The sequence below is a fragment of the Somniosus microcephalus genome, chromosome 27, assembly GCF_052327205.1.
Source record: "Somniosus microcephalus isolate GS21.2 chromosome 27, FLI_Smic_1.0, whole genome shotgun sequence".
NCBI classification, from domain to species: Eukaryota; Metazoa; Chordata; class Chondrichthyes; order Squaliformes; family Somniosidae; genus Somniosus; species Somniosus microcephalus.
Genome location: NC_141013.1, coordinates 20,289,549 through 20,311,586, shown reverse-complemented (window position 1 = coordinate 20,311,586; position 22,038 = coordinate 20,289,549). Strand labels below are relative to the sequence as shown.

The following is a 22,038-nucleotide window of genomic DNA, read 5'->3' as shown; positions in this document are numbered from 1 at the left end:
GAGGGAGGTGGAGAGGAGAATGAGTTTAGGGAAAGAATTTCAGTGAGTGGTACCTAGATGGCTGAAGGCATGGCTCCCACTGGTAGGGCAAAAGGAGGAGGACATTCGAAGAGGCCAGAATCAGAGGAACAGAGAGTCTGGTAGGACTTGGTGCAGGATAGGATGCTGGCAGCAGAGGTTTGGATGAGCTGGAGTTTATAGCGAGTGAAGGGACAGCCAGGAGAGTATTGGAATAGTCAAGTTTGGAAGTGGCAAAAGTGGGATTCAGTGGCAGTGGGCGAAAAGGATGGAGAGGGGCGAAGTTACGGAGGTGGAAGTCTTTGTGATGATAATATGTCAAGTTGAAAGCTCAGCTCAGGAATCCAAGGATGCAAACAGGCTGGTTCAGCCTGAGACAGTGGCTAGGGTGGGGGGATGGAATTGATGGCTAAGGTACGGAGTTTGTGGCGGGGGCTAAAGGCAATGGCTTCAATCTTTCCACTGTTTAGCTGTAGGAAATTACAGCTCATGCAAGATTGAATGTTGGACAATCTGTCTGACAGCACAGAGGCAGTGGAGAGGTATTGGGTGTCATTGTCATATGCGTGGAAGCTGACCCTATGGCTGTGGATGATGTTGCCAAGGAGCAGCGTGTGGACGAGGAAGTGGAGGGGACGAAGGATGGATCCTTGGGGGTCTCCGAAAGTGAAGGTGTGGAGTTTGGAAGAGAAGCCAATGCTAGAGCTGCTCTGGCTATGATTGGATAGGTAAGATTGGAACTAACATGTGCAGTCCCATGGAGCTGGATAACAGAGGAAAGACTTTGGAGGACAATTGTGTAATTGTGTCTAATACTGCAGAAGGAGGACAAGGAGGAATAATGCACCATTGTCACATTTGCAAAGAAAATTATCCGTGACTTTGGTTATGGTCATTTTGGTGCTGTGGAAGGAGCAGAATTCTGATTGGAGGGATTCAGACAAGGAGTTGCGGGAGAGGTGGGCACTGATCTGGAAGGCAACAACATGTTCAAGGACCTTGGAGAGGAAAAGTGGGGGGATTGGAGATGGAGTAGTAGATAGCAAGGACAGAGAGGTCAAGGTGTTTTTATTTTGAGAAGGGGTTGCTGATGGCAGTTTTGAAAGGCAGTGCCTAAGGAGAGGAAGTTATTTACAATATCAGGTAGCATGGAGGCCAGGAAGGGAAGTTGGTTCATCGGGATTTTTGTGAGATGGGGTCGAAGGAGCAGGTGGTCGGTCTCATGGAAGAGTTGAGATTGGAGAGGGAAGGGGTAGATGGGGGAGAAGCTAGAGAGATAGAGACAAGGGTTCAGGGCTAAGGTGGGGATGTGGACTGTGGGGAGCTTGGTTTAGTGGGGAAGGGGATGGAGAGAGGCAGCAAGGCAGCTGAATGGATGATCTCTCTCAAAAATCCATAAGCTCCTCGCACTTGTTGTTAGAGGTGGGGGTGGAGTGGGCATGGAAGAGCTGTTTAAGAATCAGGTTAGTGGTAGGGAAATGGAGCCTGGGGTTACCTTTGCTTTCCAGGATGATCCTAGAGTACTGGTAGGCAGTTCTGGCAGAGGCGAGTGAGGCCTGGTAGGGCTTGAGGTGGTCAAGCCAGATCTGGTGAGGCGTATGAGGGGGAACTTTCCCTGAATTGCTTGGGCGCAGCGAAAATCAGACGGGTTCCTTTACAGATGTGCACTCCGACCCCGCCTGATTTTCCGATATGCACCGTGCCCAGGCGATCCAGTGACCCCGGCCACAGACCCAGGAAAATCTCCCCTATGGTGTCCCTACCATTAGAGACCAGTGGAATTCTTCCCCTCCTCAATGTTTATAGAAACACATGAGACTAAGACATGAATTGCATCACATTATTATACCATTTCTCCTTATTTCCATCTCCCTTTACTTCCTCTTCTGAACTGCTGACTCCTATTGTGGCTCATCTCCATGGGTATCAGCAGCTTTCTGGTACCTCGTCCAAGTTCATGACTAACTCTGGACACTGAGGGAGACAATTTTAACTCCACCCAGCAGAGACCAGGCTGGGGGGCAATTAAAATGGAGCGGGAGACTTTGCTGCTGGCCACCACCGCCGCCCCCCCCCCCCCCCACCCCCCAACCTGATCCCACCAATTGCAATTTAAAATTGCAGGCTCCAAGGTCACCCCAAGCTAGCGGGGTCTTTCTTTAAATATGCAGATCGGGTAGGACCTAGATTCCTGCCAGGCCAAAGACTGATCACTGGGAGAAGAGAGCCCTTGTGGTAAGTGTATTTCTTTTCTTTGTAGGGCCTGGAGGGGCAGGAATGCTCCTCGGGGTTCCAAGGATAGTGTAGGCTTCCTTTTCCCTGGACTCCCCCCCCCCCCACCCCCTTCTCAAACCACTGACCGTCCTGGAACCCCCACCTCCCGCCCCCATCCCCGCACTGCCCTTGGGCCTGGCCGGCTGCTTCCGAGCCGCCCGGTTTTGACAACTGGGCAGCTGTTTCCTGACGACGCCCCTGTCCTTGGTCAGGAAGTCAGCCAGCGACCTGTTAATGAGGCCTCGACGTTAACATAGGCGGGTCATCCCACTGCCTCTCCCAGACGGGCCAGCCGCGCGCTAGGCTGCTTTCCCACCCACGTGAAAATCCCACCCCACGTCTCAGCAGGCTATTCAACCACGCAGAACCTCACAATCACATCATTGCCCAGAAGAAACAAAATTTGATTCACCGAATACTTCTTTCATGGCGACAGTTCCACTTTAAAAATAAATCTGGCAGTCAGCGGGATTTTGTTCCAAGAACTGTTTCCCTATTCTGTTTCTCTGCACTTATTTCAAAATTAGCCAGACACACAAGTCTGACTAGACATCTTGCTCAGATAGTGTTGGGCCTTTGACTGATTTGATGTGTTTTTCATCTGGCTTCATAAGGGTCAAGGAAATAGGACACATCAGTCAATTCTTTATTTCTATTGTGCATATTTTTCCTCTGAATTATGATTAAAAACAGCTATTGCATTCCCTCTTGTGTCAGCCGTGGCTCAGCAATGTTCCCCCTAATTTGTTTTGGGTGCGCGGCCCATTCTCCGTTTCGCGCATGTGCGAAACTTAACATTGATAAAGCCGGTCCCAGGCTACACGACTGTGGAGCTTATAGGGAATGTTGTGGCTCAGTGGGCAGCACTCTCGCCTCGTGAGTCAGAAGGTTGTGGGTTCAAAGTCCCACTCCAGAGACTTGAGCACAAAAATCTAGGCTGACACTCCCAGTGCAGTGCTGAGGGAGCGCTGCACTGTCGGAGGAGCCGTCTTTTGGATGAGACGTTAAACCGAGGCCCCGTCTGCTCTCTCAGGTGGACGTAAAAGGTCCCATGGCACTATTTCGAAGGAGAGCAGGGGAGTTATCCCCAGTGTCCTGGGCCACTAAAAAACAGATTATTTGATCGTTATCACATTGCTGTTTGTGGGAGCTTGCTGTGTGCAAATTGGCTGCTGCGTTTCCTACATTACAACAGTGACTACACTTCAAAAGTACTTCATTGGCTGTTAAGTGCTTTGGGATGTCCTGTGGTCATGAAAGGCGCTATAGAAATGCAAGTCTTTCTCTTTCAAATTCCCTCTCTTTGTTGCTAGGACTGAATAATTTACTATCTACACCCCTCTTGCTTTCAGGATGAATGTTTTCCTTCAGTTACTTTATGGTCTTGATCGTCCATGAGTACATCGCTCTTTCATTATGAAACATTAAATGTATAAGCATTTGCTGACACCTGTCCTCTTTCTTTCAAATAGGATTTAAAATTAGCATGCCCTCTTTTAACTTAATCACATAAATTGATAAACACATAATTATTATCCAAATACTTTACTAGTTTTACTATGAACCTTTTGAGGATCTAATGGCAGGTTGAGTCCTCAGACATTTTAATTGTTTAGCTTTGCCGAGGCACTGGTTCTCAATACAGGTAGACTATCCTTTATCCGAAAACCTCGGGACCAGCCGTGTTTCGGTTTTAGGAAAATTTCGGATTTCGGAAGGTGCGCGAAAACACTTCGGTTTTCAGAGTAATTCGGTTTGCGGGAGTGCGGATAAAGGATGCACTATCCCTTATCCGAAAGGGTGGGGGTCGGCGGGGGGTCGGGGTCGGCGGGGGGGTCGGGGGTGGGGGTCGGCGGGGGGTCGTGGTCGGGGGGGGTCGGGGGTGGGGGTCGGCAAGGGTGGGGGTCGGCGGTGGGTCGTGGTCGTGCGCACGACTTACGCTGAGCAAAAACACTTCGGTTTTCAGATTAATTCGGTTTTCGGGAGTGCGGATAAAGGATACATTATCCCTTATCCGAAAGGGTGGGGGGTCGGCGGACCTTATGAATACCTGAGTGGGATAAATAACGACTATAAATACTGTAGTTACAGGGATAAATACTGTAGTACAGTTTATTTGTAAGGAAAACATTCAGTAAAACTTCAAACATGTACAGGTACAAACTAAGCTAAATACCTGTACATAAACATGCAATAAAGGTACATTACATCTGGCTTGAGGATCTTGGAGAAGAGGGTACATCAGTGTTGTCATCATTGTCATCAGGTTGGAGTTGGACATCTGAAGATGGGCCAGGAACAGGATTCTCAAGTGATGAAGCATGACTACGACAGACGGCCTTTTTAAAGACTTCTTCCAGTGTCATCTGTCTCATTAACATTGGTTTCTGTCTAAGCAGTCTCTCTTTAATTGAGTAAACTTGTAAATATGTAAGAGAGCAGCAAATATCACACAGAGCAGCATAACACCTGCGTGGGTCAAGCATCGGCAGCGTCGGGTCATGCTTTGCGCCACTTTCGGCTTTCAGAGGTTTTCTGGTTTTGGATGTGCGGATAAAGGCTGGTACACTATCTCTTATCGGTCAGTGGGGGTCGGGGGTCGGTGGGGGTCGGGGTCGGCGGGGGTCGGGTTCGGCCGGGGGGTCGGGGGTGGGGGTCGGCGGGGGTCGGGGTCGTGCGCACGACTTACGCTGAGCGATTTCAGTTTTCAGAAGTCATGCTTTGCGCCACTTTCGGCTTTCAGAGGTTTTCTGGTTTCGGATGTGCGGATAAAGGCTGGTACACTTACGCTGAGCGATTTCGGTTTTCAGAAGTGCGGAAAAATGCTACACTATCCCTTATCCGGCTAGGCCAGTAAGTCGTGCGCCACTCTGGTCATGTCGTGCGCACGACTTACGCTGACCAAAAAAACAGTCGGTTTTTAGAGGGTTTCGGTTTTCGGAAGTCCGGATAAAGGGTAGTCTACCTGTACTTCCATTTGAACTCTAATTCATAAAACTATAAATCTCCTCGATGTGTTGCTTAGACAGACTGGAGCCTTATCAGCAGATTTGAAAATTGTCTACACCCCACAAGACTTTGATACAATTGGCGCCGACTTTAACCCTCCCCCAACTCTCCCCCCCCCCAACCCCCTCGACCTAGCAGAAACCGGGTTGGGGGGGTGGGACAGTTAAAATAAGAGCAGTGGCTTACCTCCTCTGATCCCACTGCCTTCCCGCTGTGTCCCGATGTTAATCTGCTCTTTTGAGCAGGCGAGCAGGGCACCTGCAGGAAGACAGTGGGGACCTGCTTTAACAGTGCAGCTCGGGGCCCGATGACGTCAATTGCAATTTTAGTCCGAGGCGTTAGCGGGAGAGCAGTGGCGGTTTCCCCGTCAGGCCAGACCTGCTGGGACTACATAGGATATACGGCATAGAAACAGGCCATTCAGCCCATCCAGCCCATGTTCCACACGAGCCTCCTCCCGTCTTTCCTCATCTAACTCTATCAGCATAACCCTCTGTTCCCTTCTCCCTCATATGCTTGTCCAGCCTCCCCTTAAATGCATCTATACTATTCACTTCAACCACTCCCTGTGGTAGCGAGTTCCACATTCTCACCACTCTTTGGGTAAAGAAGTTTCTGCTGAATTCCCTATTGGATTTCTTGGTGACTATCTTATATTGATGGCCTCTAGTTATGCTCTTCCCCACAAGTGGAAACACTCTCTCTGTATCCACTCTATCAAAATTTTTCATAATTTTAAAGACCTCTATTAGGTCACCCCTCAGCCTTGTTTTTTCAAGAGAAAAGAGACCCAGCCTGTTCATCCTTTCCTGATATGTATACCCTCGCATTTCTGGATTGTGGGCCGGAAGAGGCCCAGGCAGGTAAGTGCGACATTTTCTTTAAGTTTCGCTGTGGGCCAGGAGGAGAAGGAGTGCTCCTCTGGGCCCCACAAGGAAACCTTGGGCCTCCCTTGCCCCGAGCTTCATCCACCCATTCCCCGAGCGCAATCGACCCCCGCCCACTTCTGGGCCCGCGTGCATCGCTCCTGCCCTCCTCCTGTTAAATTTGGGGCCATAGAAGACTACAGAGCAGGTGACACCCGCCAGCTTACATTTTAGAAACATAGAAGATAGGAGCAGGAGTAGGCCATTCGGCCCCTCGAGCCTGCTCCGCCATTCAATGCGATCATGGCTGATCATCCAAATTCAGTACCCTGTCCCTGCTTTCTCCCCATATCCCTTGATCCCGTTAGCCTTAAGAAATATATCTAACTCCTTTTTGAATATATTTAATGAATTGGCCTCAACTGTCTTCTGTGGTAGAGAATTCCACAGGTTCACCACTCTCTGGGTGAAGAAATTCCTCCTCATCTCAGTCCTAAATGGCTTACCCCTTATCTTTAGACTGTGACCCCTGGTTCTGGATTCCCCGACCATCGGGAACATCCTTCCTGCATCTAGTCTGTCTAGTCCTGTTAGAATTTTATAAGTTTCAATGAGATCCCCTCTCATTCTTCTAAACTCTAGCGAACATAAGCCTAATCGACCCAATCACTCTTCATACGTCATTCCTGCCATCCCAGGTATCAGTCTGGTGAATCTTCGCTGCACTCCCCCCATGGCAAGAACATCCTTCCTCAGATAAGGCGACCAAAACTGCACACAATACTCAAGGTGTGGTCTCACCAAGGCCCTGTACAACTGCAGCATTTTGATAATTACCAGTATTAATACTGTTTCTTTCCGGAATTGCAAGATTAATAACATTTTGGAGCTATTGTAACTGCCTGTCTGAAGGATTTGACAGAAATTAGTGCCTTCTGACAAGTAGAAGTAAGAAGTATTTGGGCCTCATTCCCTCCCACTGGCAGCTGCAAGTCACTCTGCTGTGTATACCTCCTTTTATACTTTGAAATTCAGATCATTAAATTACAGAAGCAAAATACTGTGAATGCTGAAAATCTGAAGGCAGCATCTGTGGAGAGAGAGAAACAGAGTTAACGGTTCAGGTCAATGACCCTTCGTCAGAACTGTTAAATTTTCAAATGTTAATCACTCTTAAAGGGAAGAATAACGTCCCATTAGTCCTAAATTTGCCTTTTGTTGGTTTGAACCTGTGCTCCTTTGTCCATTGTCCCTCTGAATTCTGCTGCTGTCAGAGCCTCAAAAATCTATTGGCGTGAATTATAATTCTCAGTGAAATGTTTAGTTGTGAACTGTCACTGGTATCCATCAGGAGGCTACTTGCCTCACAGGTACTTCATATTTTTAAATAAGTAAGGAGGCTAATAATGGTGAAGCAATGAATTGAAATCCCAGTGCGGTGTGCCACGGTGGTAAGACATGGATTGGCTCCTACATTTCCACACACAGAGTTTCCTACATGCCACTGTGGGTAGGTGTCGAGCGGATTCCAGATACTTCCTCCCTGGGGAAGTAATTGGAGGAATGGTCACACTTTGCTATAGTGAGGCCTTAGCAGAGGCCTAACAACAGGTCTTCAGCTGGTCATCTCTGCCAGGAATGCTGTATGGCTGAGAACATTTTAGCTTCCATGTGGACTGGAATGGCTAGTTTATTTTTATGTTGCCTCTGCTGTGGAATGTTTATTTACCACTATGAACAACTGCCACTTTATTGCTGATTCCACTCGGAAGAACTATCTCCTGCCCCCTCTAAACATCTCACTGTTACCACTCTCATCTTCTGCACTCCCACCTGGTCTAGCCCTCTCGTTATTGCTAGGCTGCCTCCCCAATACTCCAGCAATATCGCCTCATTTAAGTAGTCTCACGGTCAACACTAAATGGTATGGGGGCAAAGGTCAATTCAGGTGTGGTGCAACCAATCCAGCAAAGTTCAAATAGGGCTGGCTTTTAAGCTCAGGTTTACATGCTTACGTGGTTTTCCCAGCAAAAGTATTTCATCTTAATAGTCAGTACTGTAATACGAAAACACATGTAGCACATCTGTAAGATTGCAGGCACCAGGGAAACAATCAGTCAGCATGTCTGTAACGAAAAATTCATTATCTGAAAATGACATAATGTCTGGGGCCAGACTATGTTTAACTCAGCTCTGTGAATTCCTCTGTTTATGTTAAGCTGGGGGAGGAGCGCATACAGTGGCCACATGTACATACTTAAGCACAGTGAATCACCCTTACAAGATGATTCAGATACAGGAAAACTTCAATTCTAGCCCAACATATAATCGAATGGGTTAAACTTCTGCTAGAATTTGCTTACTATTTTACATGTAGGAAAATCAGAATGCTAATCATGCATCCTTTAGGCCATAAAGGGCAAATCGACATCACAGATCTTGGCGATCTGGTACCAGAATTATATCGAGGAAAAAATGGTTCAGTTATGAGGACAAGTTGCGTAGGCTTGTATTTCCTTGTGTATAGAAGATTAAGGGGTGATTTAATTGAGGTGTTTAAGATGATTTAAGGATTTGATAGCAGCAACTCGCCAAGGCTTCTTCGGCAGCACCTCCCATACCCGCGACCTCTACCACCTAGAAGGACAAGGGCAGTGGGCGCATGGGAACACCATCACCTGCAAGTTCCCCTCCAAGTCACACACCATCCTGACTTGGAAATATATCGCTGTTCCTTCATCGTCGCTGGGTCAAAATCCTGGAACTCCCTCCCTAACAGCACTGTGGGAGTACCTTCACCACACGGACTGCAGCGGTTCAAGAAGGCGGCTCACCACCACTTTCTCAAGGGCAATTAGGGATGGGCAATAAATGCTGGTCTTGCCAGCGACGCCCACATTCCATGAATGAATTTAAAAAAAGATAGAGAGAAACTATTTCCTCTGGTGGGTGAGTCCAGAACAAGGGACTTAAAATTGGAGCTAGGCAGTTCAGGGGTAATGTCAGGAAGCAAAGAGTAGTAGAAATCTGGAATTATCTCTCCCAAAAAAGCTGTTGAGGTTAGGTCAATTGAAAATTTCAAAACTGAGTTAGTTAGATTTTTGTTAGGCAGGGGTATTAAGGGTTACGGAACCAAGGCGGGTAGATGGAGTTAAGATACAGATCAGCCATGATCTAAATGAATGGTGGAATAGGCTCGAGGGGCTGGATAGACTACTCCTGTTCCTACCTTCCTAGATAATGCTTAAAGAGCAACACTGCAAAAGACAGAGCTGGAGTAATGGGATCAAAGAGCACTCATCACCACCCACACCATCTGTACTCAGGGCAATGTGTACAAGGCAAGAAGCAGCTCCCTGTCTTTAAAGGAGCAGCAATGCGGGCTAAAGCTGAGGCTGCCACAGGAGTGGGTAACCCACCCATGCCACTTCCTGCAAAGGACATTCTTCAACTAGCACTGCCCTTCCTGTGAGAGTCAGGGTAGCAACAGCTCTCGATTAGAAATTGACAGCTGACTGATTCACTTTTGGTCATGCCCGTCACACATCGCCAGATAGCATGTAGCAGCAATCCTAAAAGCAGTAGGGCTTCGCTCATCTTGCAAGGTTTCCCAGTTAGGATTGTGGAGTATCAGGGAGTTGTGGACATAATATTCATCCTGTCAGCAATCTTCTACCAGACACACTGACACCAGTGGCATCGATGCCAGCTAAGCAAAATGCCATCTACAAGTTTGGACAGGTACCTATCCATCAAGCAAACCTTTCGTCGTTCATGGTCGAGACACAGTAATTCATATAAGTACATAGAAGTAGTTGCTAATCCACTTCTGAAGTATGAAACCAACATTATCAGAGGCAAGTCAGGATTAGCCACATTTGTGTATTAGTATTAATGCCAAAGTGGTGAAAGATTGATCGCAGTAAAACACAGGGGATTTCAAATGGAAGAACGTTAGTGTTAACAAACTGGAAAAATAGGAATATTAACGCTCTGAGAATTAACTGCAGAGTCCATATCAGTAATCAGTCTGCATTTAGAACCTAAAGCAGCACAAAATGCCCGCTTTCTTTGGGTTGCCATCAGTGACAATGAATCTTCTGGTATGTAAGAAGCATAGTAGTTCATAGTTCTTGACTATATGCATATATTGAGATAAGGGCATCTTACATTAATCGTAAAGCAATACAGGTGTAGATTTTATGAATTAGCGCATTTGGTGCAGAGATTTGTATGCTGGCAGCACCCTGACCAATTCCATTAAAATGAATGCTGAAGTTGTAACAGAGCCACTGTGCCATTTGAACTGTGGGTGATTAATGTGCTCCACGCCATCCTCCTCCAATGCCTCTTCTCTGTCGTCTAGCTCCATGGGATTGCCCTTTGCATAGTTCCACTCCTACAAATCTTCTGCAATGGCTTCTCTTCCCTCTCATGCACCTTCACTCCCTGGATTCCCCAACGATCTATCCTTGGCCACTTCCTCTCCTGATGCCCCTCAGTGACATCATCCACATGTTAGCTTCCATGTGTATACTGATGATGCCCACCTCTACCTCTCCATCACAGAATCACAGAAACCCTACAGTGCAGATAGAGGCCATTTCGGCCCATCGAGCCTGCACCGACACATATCCCACCCGATCCCTGTAACCCCTACACCAACACATATCCCACCCGATCCCCGTAACCCCATGTATTTAATCCCCCCAACACTAAGGGTCAATTTATCATAGCCAATCAACCTAACCTGCACATCTTTGGACTGTGGGAGGAAACCAGAGCACCCGGAGGAAGCCCACGCAAACACAGGGAGAATGTGCAAACTCCACACAGACAGTCACCCGATGCCGGATTCGAACCCGGGTCCCTGGTGCTGTGAGGCAACAGTGCTAACCACTATGCCACCTCTGACATCAGATCTTGGATGAGTCGCAACTTCCTCCAGCTCATCATCAGGAAGACCAAAGACATTGGGGGGGAAAATTCGGTAGATTAGCACCTCTCGTTAGTGCCCTAAGAGGGTGCTAACGGGGCGCAAAGCAACTAGTGCCCGGGCACGGCGATGTTTGCGCTGTTCACAAAATTGACCAGACATTTCGTAGCGGCACTAAACACTACCGCCACAATCTCCTGCGCCCGCAGATCGTGACGTCAGTTGAGCGTGCAACGCCCTGGTACCACCCCGGACCGGATATTGAGTGGCGCCCCCTGCCTTTCCACCTGCCACTAGCAATGACAGGTAGAGGGGAACGTTTTGCAGTTGGGAAGGGACTGGGGGAGCGCTGTTTAAAGGCGACCGCTTCCTGCCTTTTTTTGTCGGTGACATTTTTGCGCCACGCATTCTGAGAGAGAGAGAGAGAGAGCCTTCTGGAGAGATTCAACGCTGTGTGAAAGAGCAGCACTTTGCAGGTTCATTTTGATTTGACCTTCCTTGCATCGATTTAGAAGAGACTGTGGGGGGCTGCACTCTGAGTTCTTTCCCTGGGCCTCTCCATTCTTCTTTCCAGCAGAATTGATGTACAGGTCTCTCCAGGCCGAGATTCAAGGCTGCAATGAGCAGGGTGTGGCTGGAGAGCAAGATCAACCCTCCCCTTTAAGAACTGGCCGGCACCAGTGTGTCTGTGTCCCATTGCTAACTGACATCACATGAGCTTCACCAGCGCTCTGAGGTAGCGCCTCGCTCCTCGGCATTAGTGCCTTAAGAGAGGTGTGTAGCACCTGATTTAGCGCTCAAATCACCTCCAGGGGCAATAGAAGCCAAGTTTGCAGTTGGAGGTGATAATTAGCGCCAGCTGCTAAACTTTGCGCCCGGCCAATAATTGCACCTCAAACGGGGCGATACCGAATTTCTCCCCCATTGTCTTTGAACATCACCATCAACTCTACACCTTTGACGTTGGTTCCATTCCATACCATACCCAGCCACTCTCTTAGGCTGAACGTGACCATTCAGAATCTTGATGTTCTGTTTGATCCTGAGCACAGCTTTAGCTCCTGTCCATCACTGAGAACACTTACTTCCATCTCTGCAATACTGCCTTTTTCTTCCCTTGCCTTTGTCCCACCACCACTGAAACCCTTTGTCACCTTAAACCCAACTATTCTAGCGTTCCCCTTGCTGGCCTCCCATCCTTCACCCTCTATAAACTCCAATTTATCCCAAAATTTAAAATCCTTGTCCTCATCTACAAATCCCTCCATAACCTTACCCCACCTATCTTGGTAATCTTTTCCAGTCTTATACCCCCTCTTGAATGCTCCATTTCTCAGACTCTGGACTTCTCTGCATCCCCCTTCCCGTCACCCCACACTGCCTCAGCTCTATTCTTTGGAATTCCCTCCCTCTCCCTCTCCACCTTTCCACCTCCCTGTTTATAAACCTCCTCAAGACCCATTTCTTTGCCCAAGCTTTCAGTCGCCTGTCCTAATCTCTCCCTTCCTGGTTTTCTTATGTCTATTTCTGTGGCACCTTGGTGCATTGCTTAACATTAAAGGCGCTTTATAAATGCAGGTTATTATTGTTATTGTAAATCCTGCTTGACTAATCTATTGGAATTTTTTGAGGATGTAACTAGTAAAATAGATAAGGGAGAACCAGTGGATGTGCTGTATTTGGACTTTCAGAAGGCTTTCGATAAGGTCCCACATAAGAGATTAGCGTGTAAAGTTAAGGCACGTGGGATTTGGGGCAAGGTATTGACTTGGATAGAGAACTGGCTGGCAGATAGAAAGCAAAGAGTTGGAATAAACGACTCTTTTTCCGAGGGGCAGGCAGTGACTAGTGGGGTACCGCAGGGATCGGTCCTTGGACCCCAGCTATTCACAATATATATTAATGATCTAGACAAGGGAACTAGATGTAATATCTCCAAATTTGCAGACGACACAAAGCTGGGTGGGCGTGTGTGCTGTGAGGAGGATGCCGAGAAACTACAGGATGATTTGGACAGGTTGGGTGATTGGGCAGAAGCATGGCAGATGCAATATCACGTGGATAAATGTGAGGTTATCCACTTTGGTGGCAAAAACAGGAAGGCAGATTATTATCTGAATGGCAATAGATTGGGAGAAGGGGAAGTGCAACGAGACCTGGGTGTCCTTGTGCACCAGTCGCTGAAGGTAAGCATGCAGGTGCAGCAGGCGGTTAAGAAGGCAAATGGTATGTTGGCCTTCGTAGCGAGAGGGTTTGAGTATAGGAACAAGGATGTCTTGCTGCAGTTGTACAGGGCCTTGGTGAGACCACATCTTGAGTATTGTGTGCAGTTTTGGTCACCTTATCTGAGGAAGGATATTCTTGCCATGGAAGGAGTTCAGCGAAGATTCACCAGGCTGATACCTGGGATGGCAGGAATGACATATGAGGAGAGATTGGGTCGATTGGGCTTGTACTCGCTGGAGTTTAGAAGAATGAGAGGGGATCTCATTGAAACTTATAAAATTCTAACAGGATTGGACAGACTAGATGCAGGGAGGATGTTCCCGATGGTCGGGGAATCCAGAACCAGGGGTCACAGTCTAAGGATAAGGGGTAGGCCTTTTAGGACAGAAATGAGGAGGAATTTCTTCGCCCAGAGAGTGCTGAACCTGTGGAATTCTCTAACACAGAAGGCAGTAGAGGCCAATTCATTAAACATATTCAAGAAGGAGTTGGATATATTTCTTAAGGCTAAAGGGGTCAAGGGGTATGGGGAGAAAGCAGGGTACTGAACTTGGATGATCAGCCATGATCGCATTGAATGGCGGAGCAGGCTCGAGGGGCCGAATGGCCTACTCCTGCTCCTATCTTCTATGTTTCTATGTTTTGCTGTAGGTGTCAGGTGACATCTGACTGGTGGCTGTACCAGAAGAGACAGGCGTATCTATGGAGAAGAGATAGTATTGAAATTAAGGGAGTATGCTTCGATATTCAGAATTTTCACATCCTCACAGGTAATCATAACTTGCTGGTACATGTCATAGAATCATAGAATGATACAGCACAGAAGGAGGCCATTTGGCCCATCATGCCTGTTCCGGCTATTCGAAAGAGCTATCCAATTAGTTCCATTCCCCTGCCCTTTCCCCATAGCCCTGCAATTTTTTCTCCTTTAAATATTTGTCCAATAACCTTTAGGAAGTTATTATTGAATCTGCTTCCACCACCTTGCCAAGCAGTGCATTCCAGATCATAACAACTTGCTGCGTAAAAAAATGTCTCTTCCTCTTGCTTCTGGTTCTTTTGCCAATTACCTTAAATCTGTATCCTCTGGTTACCAATCCTTCTGCCAGTGGAAACAATTTCTCCTTATTTACTCTATCAAAACCCTTCATGATTTTGAACACTATTAAATCTCCCCTTAACCTTCTCAGCTCTGAGGAGAACAAGCTGGGAGTATGACCCTTACTAAGTGATACTTGGTGAGACCGCACCTTGAGTATTGTGTGCAGTTTTGGTCGCCTTACCTGAGGAAGGACGTTCTTGCCATGGAAGGAGTGCAGCGAAGATTCACCAGGCTGATACCTGGGATGGCAGGAATGACGTATGAGGAGAGATTGTGTCGATTGGGCTTATAGTCACTGGAGTTTAGAAGATTGAGAGGGGATCTCATCGAAACCTATAAAATTCTGTCAGGCCTGGACAAACTAGATGCAGGAAGGATGTTTATGATGGCCGGGGAGTCCAGAACCAGGGGTCATAGTCTAAGGATAAGGGGTAAGCCATTTAGGACTGAAATGAGGAGGAATTTCTTCACCCAGAGAGTGGTGAACCTGTGGAATTCTCTGCCACAGAGGGCGGTGGAGGCCAGTTCATTAAATATATTCAAAAAAGAGTTGGATATATTTCTTAAGGCTAAAGGGATCAAGGGATATGGGGAGAAGGCAGGGACAGGGTACTGAATTTGGATGATCAGCCATGATCTCATTGAATGGCGGAGCAGGCTCGAAGGGCCGAATGGCCTACTCCTGCTCCTATCTTCTATGTTTCTATTATGTTTATATTTCATTCACTGCAATGTTGTTGGTCAAATATCAAGGTAAATCCATCGCCACAGTTTTCCCAACCAACATTCTGCAGTTTAATAGCAGCAAAGACTCATGGGACTTCCTCCTCTGCCACTATCCGTCCTTTCTGGATCTGAGGTTCCTCACCAGTTTATTTCAGATTTGTTTGTTAAAGGCATTTTTATTCTTGGTTACCAATTTAATATCATCCAACCATTTCAGATCCTACTATGTCCGTTTTGTGGTAGAGATATCATTTAATTACCAGGTAATGGTTTTCCATGTCTCCCTTAGGATCAAGTGATTCCTTGTGGGCAAACCATATCTGCACGTGTCTTTAGAGGGATCAGGGGTTTAATTCCTGGTTTGTAGTGCAAGCTGACTCTGATTATTGTGCTATTATATGAGTGGATGTCTTTATTCTCCACATGTGGAAGATGATGGGGTAAAAATTGGGTAGTGCCCCCTTTGGGGCGCTACCTTCACTGGGGCACTCATTTTAGTGCCCCGAAAAAGTTAGCGCCCCCACGGCCGATTTTCCCAGGTAGCGCCCCGAGAGGGAGGAGGGGGTGCTACTGGAAGCGCCCTGCGTCCCGCTTGGGGCGCTGCGAGCCAATACCGTGGCACATCGCGCGCGGTACTGCAGCCTTCCTCCTTATTAAAGGGGAAGGGCCTGGCGCAGCGTGTCCCGGCAACCAGCTGGGCCACCAGGGATCGGGAATGCCGGCAAACGAGCCCAGCACTCAAGAGGAGTGCTGGGCTCACGGAGAGCAGCCGGCACCCCGCGGGGGGGCTTCACGGGGGCCGGAGACAGCAACGGGGGCTGGTGCTGGCAGGCGGCCAGCAACATAAATGGCCGCCACCCACCTCCCCTTTAACTAGCGCCGCCCCGGCTGCAGGTAGGCCCCCCCTGACCCCGGCGGACATAGTGTCCGGCGCTAAGTCGGGGGGTGCCACCCAATATTACAACCGGGGCGCTGCGCACGGCAATGACATCATCGTCGGTGGTGCAAACAGCGCCGCCGCTAACCTCCCGCTGAATTTCGTGGGAGGCCTTAGCGGCGCCGCACCCAGGCCTCTTAGGGCGCTAACAGGAGGCACAAATCAACCGAATTTAGCCCCCGTTGTGTCCTGGTCTCTGCAGATAATATTGGGTTTGCCCCTCAAACCAGATCAAAATTCCCCATAAAAGGGCCCTTCACCTCACAAATTACCCCTGTGTCTTCTACAACATAAACCCTCTGGCAGGGCATTCTCTTTCCTTTTTTTGCTTTCCTTTTCAAATACTGGAACTATCCCATAACTCCGTCATCATTTCATTTTTATCTCAGGATTGCTGGAGAGTCAGGCTGTGCTGTCCTCAGTCACGGGCAAAACTGAGGCCTTTATAAATTTGAAAATACAGGTATTTCAGTGTGGTGAATGTGGCTGTGTGTATGCTGGGGGTAGGAGTGAGGGGACAAATCCAATCCATTGAGTGAGTTGCTCCATGTACAGGAAACTCTTTTTTATCCGGCACCGACGGGACCGGCGTGGTGCCGGTTGATCAAAAGTCCGGATTACAGAGAGGTATACTTACCAAGGTGTGAGAGCCCCGTACACGGCCACAGGTACAGGAGCCCCGGTTACACGGCACTTGTGCAGGAGTCCCGGTTACACGGCCACAGATCCAGGAACCCCGGTTACACGGCCACTAATATATAGTAAAACTTACCTGAACCTATTCCTGAATTTTGCCGGTTAAGTGAGATTTTCCTGTCTCTCAGGCAGCCACCCGATGCTTACATCCCTGCTGTGATCTGCCTGCTCTTATGCTACGGCTGAGATAAATGCAGCTCATAATCACAGTGTGTGTGTGTGTGTCAGGGGAAAAGTCTATAACATCATTAAATCTGTACACCATCCAAAAAAACAAACTATGAAGAAACAAGTGACCGAGTATGTAAGCGTATCTGAGTGAATGATCTGACGCTATTAATAAAGCCCTGCTCAGCGAGGTCATTTCTTTTGACCATTTTGGTATTACGTTTATTTTTAGCAGCTAAAGCCTGCAGCCTTGCATCATGGGTTTCGGTGGATTGAATCCATTGACCCAATTCCAGTGAAGCCACAAGAGTCAGCTTAACTCTGTCTATTACGTAGTCCAAATACGACTGTCTCAATCAGCTGGGTTTTATTGTTTTTAGATAAAGTTTTCTCCCCTCCTCTCCTGAAGGTGGTGGCTTAGACTGAGGTATAATTCCGCGGGCAGTAGCAGCCCTCCGGTACCTCTCCCAGGTGCCCATTCTTGCACGGGCCCCGGGCAGTGAGCATCGGCAGCAGAGCCGAGCCCAGTCCTTTCCTCACCAGCTTTCCAGGCCTCCATGTTCCAGCCGGGTTCGCTGGACAGCAGTCAGGACCAGGAAGCCTGGCAGAGTTTGGTTTTTTTTCACCCCGCCGCCAAAAACTAGCTCAGGGGTCAACTGCCATCCCTGCTCAGATCAGTTAACGTTTCACAGTTCAGGAATCGAGCCTGGGATCCTTCTGGGCCTCTTTCCAGCCTAGAAATTGCCGCTTGTGTGCGATCAACTGTGGGTTACTAAAAGTTTTCCTGAGAATTAAAGCCTGCTCATTAACCCTGAAAATGCTGGATTTTGTAACAGGAGTAAATTGTGTGCTATAACTCTCTTCTTCTTAGGCAGTCCCTCGGAACAGAGGATGACTTGCTTCCACACTAAAGATGAGTTCTCAGGTGACTGATGAGTCCAATGCGGGATCTACAGTCTCTGTCACAGGTGGGGCAGACGGTGGTTGAAGGGGCGGGTGGGTGGGGTGCTTGGGTTGACGTGCGCTCCTTCCGCTGTTTGCGCTTGGCTTCCGCTTGCTCTCGGCGAAGAGACTCAAGGTGTTCGGCGCCTTCCCGGCTGCTTCTCCTCCACTCTGAGCTTTAATACCACACAATAGATGGCAGGAATGACGTATGAAGAGAGATTGGGTCGATTAGGCTTATATTCGCTAGAGTTTAGAAGAATGAGAGGGGATCTCATTGAAACTTATAAAATTCTAACAGGACTAGACAGACTAGATGCAGGAAGGATGTTCCCGATGGCGGGGGAGTCCAGAACCAGGGGTCACAGTCTAAGGATAAAGGGTAAGCCATTTAGGACTGAGATGAGGAGGAATTTCTTCACCCAGAGAGTGGTGAACCTGTGGAATTCTCTACCACAGAAGGCAGTTGAGGCCAACTTATTAAATATATTCAAGAAGGAGTTAGATATATTTCTTAAGGCTAAAGGGATATGGGGAGAAGGCAGGGACAGGGTACTGAGTTTGGATGATCAGCCATGATCTCATTAAATGGCGGAACAGGCTCGAGGGGCCGAATGGCCTCCTCCTGCTCCTATCTTCTGTGTTTCTATGTTTCTATGTTGCACAGCAGCACCAGTAATGTTGAGGGACAAGAGGTGTTAAGAGAGGGGACAGGGGAGCAGTGCAGCTATTAACGCACTGCAATTACCACAGAACGCCGGCACCCAAACCTCGCCAGAAGCGATCTGATGACCAGGCGCTGGAAGCACTTCAGGAATTCAGGGGGAAGAGGGAGATACTGTATGGAACTGCTGAGCATGGCCTGCAGACGTACCTGGTGCAACCAGCATTGGAACCAACAGACGGAGTGAACGAAGTCTGGAGAACCTAGCAGAGACCTGGAGGGATGCGAGAAAGAAGATGGCTGATCTTAATAAATCAGCGAAGGTAAGCCTCAAGTGCAGTTTGGAATGTGGCGTGTCACATAATGTACCCTCATAACCTGTAAATCATTTTATGCTGACCATTAATAGAAGGTTAATCTGTGCAACAATGTCACAGGAGAAACAAGCCACTGAATGCTTACCATGCATGGCCGTGGGAGGAGTACAATGAGCTACTGTATAGTTCAAAGTGCAGGCACCAAAATGTATTAAAGGAAGTTAGTGTCCATGTAAGGCAGCCTAGTTGCACGATGCGTGTTCTTTTAGCATCATACTGGATGACCTGAGGGCAGGTATGATACTGTCTGTGGTGCCGAAACTTTGATTCCTTTTGAGCAGGTCACCCTTGACATTATACTGTGCTAGAGCATCAAGTGAGTAGGGGATAGTGAAGTAGAAGGACTCCCGCACACCATGATGCTTTTGTTATCTCCTGCCCCATCTCCACTCAGTCACTGACACACAGGCGCATAAGCAACTTCTACAACATCACACACACTATATTGATTTTAAAGGACCGCTAAAGGTTTTTATTTGACTCCATATTTTGATATAAGACTCCTTCTGTTTTTGTGGGCCTGGAGTGACGCCACAGAAAGTGTCCCCAAGCGAGCCTTGTGTCACTCTCACTGACTTTGCAAATCACCAGTACAGTCAGGGTTCACAGGCCTTATTACCACTCAGAGTGCAGATCAGTGGACACGTAGAGGGAATGCCCAGCAGTAGAGGTTAGCCTGGATAAGACACGGATGAAGTTTGTCTCTCAAGATGACGCCACATCTGGTCCATCCATTATCCCTGCTCAGGTGACAGTACATGGGCCAGAAAGTGAGCAGGATCAATCAGCCACAGCAGCAGCGGATGAGGCCAACAGTGCAGAACCAACCAGGAGTGAGCACAAGGAGGTACAAAGCCACCAGAATCCCAACCAGTTGTCATTGAAACTCTGCAGCCAACCAGCATGCTTACTCTTTCCACAGGGCAATCACTTAGAAGAAGTAAGAGGTTAGGGGCTAGCTGCTTTGCACAATCCATCACCCTTAAGGAGAAGCGCTGTGGTAAAATCACTCGCATATGACACAGAGTAGGAAATGAACTGGATGCACTTGATTTGCATTTTGTGAAGCTACTATACAGAGCTAGCTGCATGCTAAACATCAAAAGCAGAAGTCTATAGACAGAGTTAAACGGACCCACAACCAAAACTCTACATCCAGTCACTAATGGTGGTGGAAAACCAGACATCTAATGGGAAGAGGAGGTTCCATGAACATCATCATCCTCAACCATGATGGAGCCCAGCATGTGAGTGCAAGCAACAAGGCTGCTGCGTTTACAAGCCTTCAGCCAAAAGTACTGATGTAAGAAGACTACTAGGCACTTGGTCTAAGTGTTAAGCAAAGCTTTAATCAACTGTTTTACAACATGGAGGTCTAGTTGTGTCCTTCACTAGTTCCTGTTAAGAATGTCCTGCGAAAGCTGGGCCCGTGCCCGAGTATTTATACTCTCCCTGGACAGCGCCACCCGCAGGCCGCTCAGTATTATTTCATAAGTCTTTCTTTCATGAATGACTGATTCATGTCAAGTACCATGCGGTCTCCTCCCAAGGTTCCCACCATCATGCACACCAGTGTCCAGCCAAATTGGCTCACTGCATGTGACACTAAGAAATGACTAAGTACATTTGCGGCAGCACAGGCTACGGGCTCTGACAACATCCTGAGTGTAGTGCTAAACTGCGCGGCAAAAATAGCTGTTCAGCTAGCAAAATTGTTCCAGTACAGCTATTACACTGGCATCTACTAGACAATGTAGAAGACTACTTAGGTATGTCTTATTCACAAATAACAAGATAAATCTAAGTCAGCCAATTACTACCCTATCAGCCACCCCCCTATCATCAGTAAAGTGATGGAAGGAGTCATCAATAGTGCCATCAAGCACCGCCTACTCACCAATAACCTGCTTACTGACATGTCACTTACTTTGGGTTCCATCAGAACCACTTGATTTCATATCCCATCACAGCCTTGATCCTGGCATGGGCAAAGAGCTGAATGGCAGAGGAAAGGGGTGAGTAGCTGCCTTTGATATCAAGGCAGGATTCAACTGAGTATGGCACCAAGGGGCCCTAGCAAAAGTCAATGGGACTGAGAGGGAAAACCCTCCAGTGGCTGGAGTCATACCTGACACAAAGGAAGATGGTTGAGGCTGTCAGAGGCCCATCAACGCAGCTCCAGAACTTTGCTGCAGGAGATCCTCAGAAAAGTGGCCTTGACCCAGCCATCTTCAGCTGCTTCCTCAATGACTTTCCCTCCATCATAAGGTCAGGAATGGGGCTGTTCACTAATGATCCCACAGTGTTCAGCTCTATTCATAACTCCTCCGACAACAAAGCAGTCCATACCAGCCTAGAGCAGGACCTGGATAACACCCAGGCTTGGGCTGACAAGTGGCAGGTAACATTTATGCCACATGATCGCCAGATAATGACCACCTCAAACAAGAGAAAATTCAATCATCGGTCCTTGATCTTCAACAGCACCATCATCACTGATCACATGTTAAGCATACTAACGTATGACAGCCTCAGCAGTTCTACAACAGGCAGAGATTGGATGGGAAACATTTACAAATGTTCATTCTCAACATTATTAATAATGTTCTCAACAATATGAAAATTTGTAAATGTTTGCAACATTTGCCGCCATCATCACAGATAACAATTTCGAAGCTGAGGTAATAAGCTTTTAACCACTAAGCAATCAGAGAGTTCTAGGTGTATTTTAGATCATTCACAATGCTCTCAGACCAAAGTACATCTCCTGACCAGGCCCAGTGGAATCCGCATGGTTATTGATGCTGTGATGTACTTTTTTTTAAAAATTGGACAGTGCTACTGATTTTTATTAAAAAATAATCCATCAAAAAAAATGCATTGTCATAATTCTGCTCCACAAATATCACTGCCCACATAGAACGATTAGAAAGATACTCAGGTGGAATACTTCCTGGATCCCAGTGAAATGTGTCTCGGGCATCACCTGTATAGAAAGATCCCACCAGTCTACAGTTCTAACAATGAATGAATGAACTGGACCCGAACATGTACAAAGAGACCACTTGTCTATCAATCCCAAAGGTATAAATGTGCC

At 47.7% G+C, this 22,038-nt stretch overlaps 2 long non-coding RNA genes across 2 annotated transcripts in view; one reads left to right on the top strand and one right to left on the bottom strand.

Annotated features, from left to right (window-relative positions):
* The window catches only part of LOC147100043 (uncharacterized), a 40,680-nt gene that overhangs the window by 3,295 nt on the left and 15,347 nt on the right, over positions 1 to 22,038 (top strand). Inside the window, exon 2 of the long non-coding RNA XR_015073820.1 lies at positions 18,654 to 18,887. This is a non-coding gene — a long non-coding RNA (uncharacterized LOC147100043). The remainder of the gene's footprint in view (positions 1 to 18,653; positions 18,888 to 22,038) is intronic.
* LOC147100044 (uncharacterized) lies at positions 2,415 to 17,180 on the bottom strand. Its single transcript, XR_015073821.1, has 3 exons — positions 16,867 to 17,180; positions 8,183 to 8,293; positions 2,415 to 7,257 (listed from the first exon to the last, which is right to left on the bottom strand). It is a non-coding gene; the product is annotated as an uncharacterized LOC147100044 (long non-coding RNA).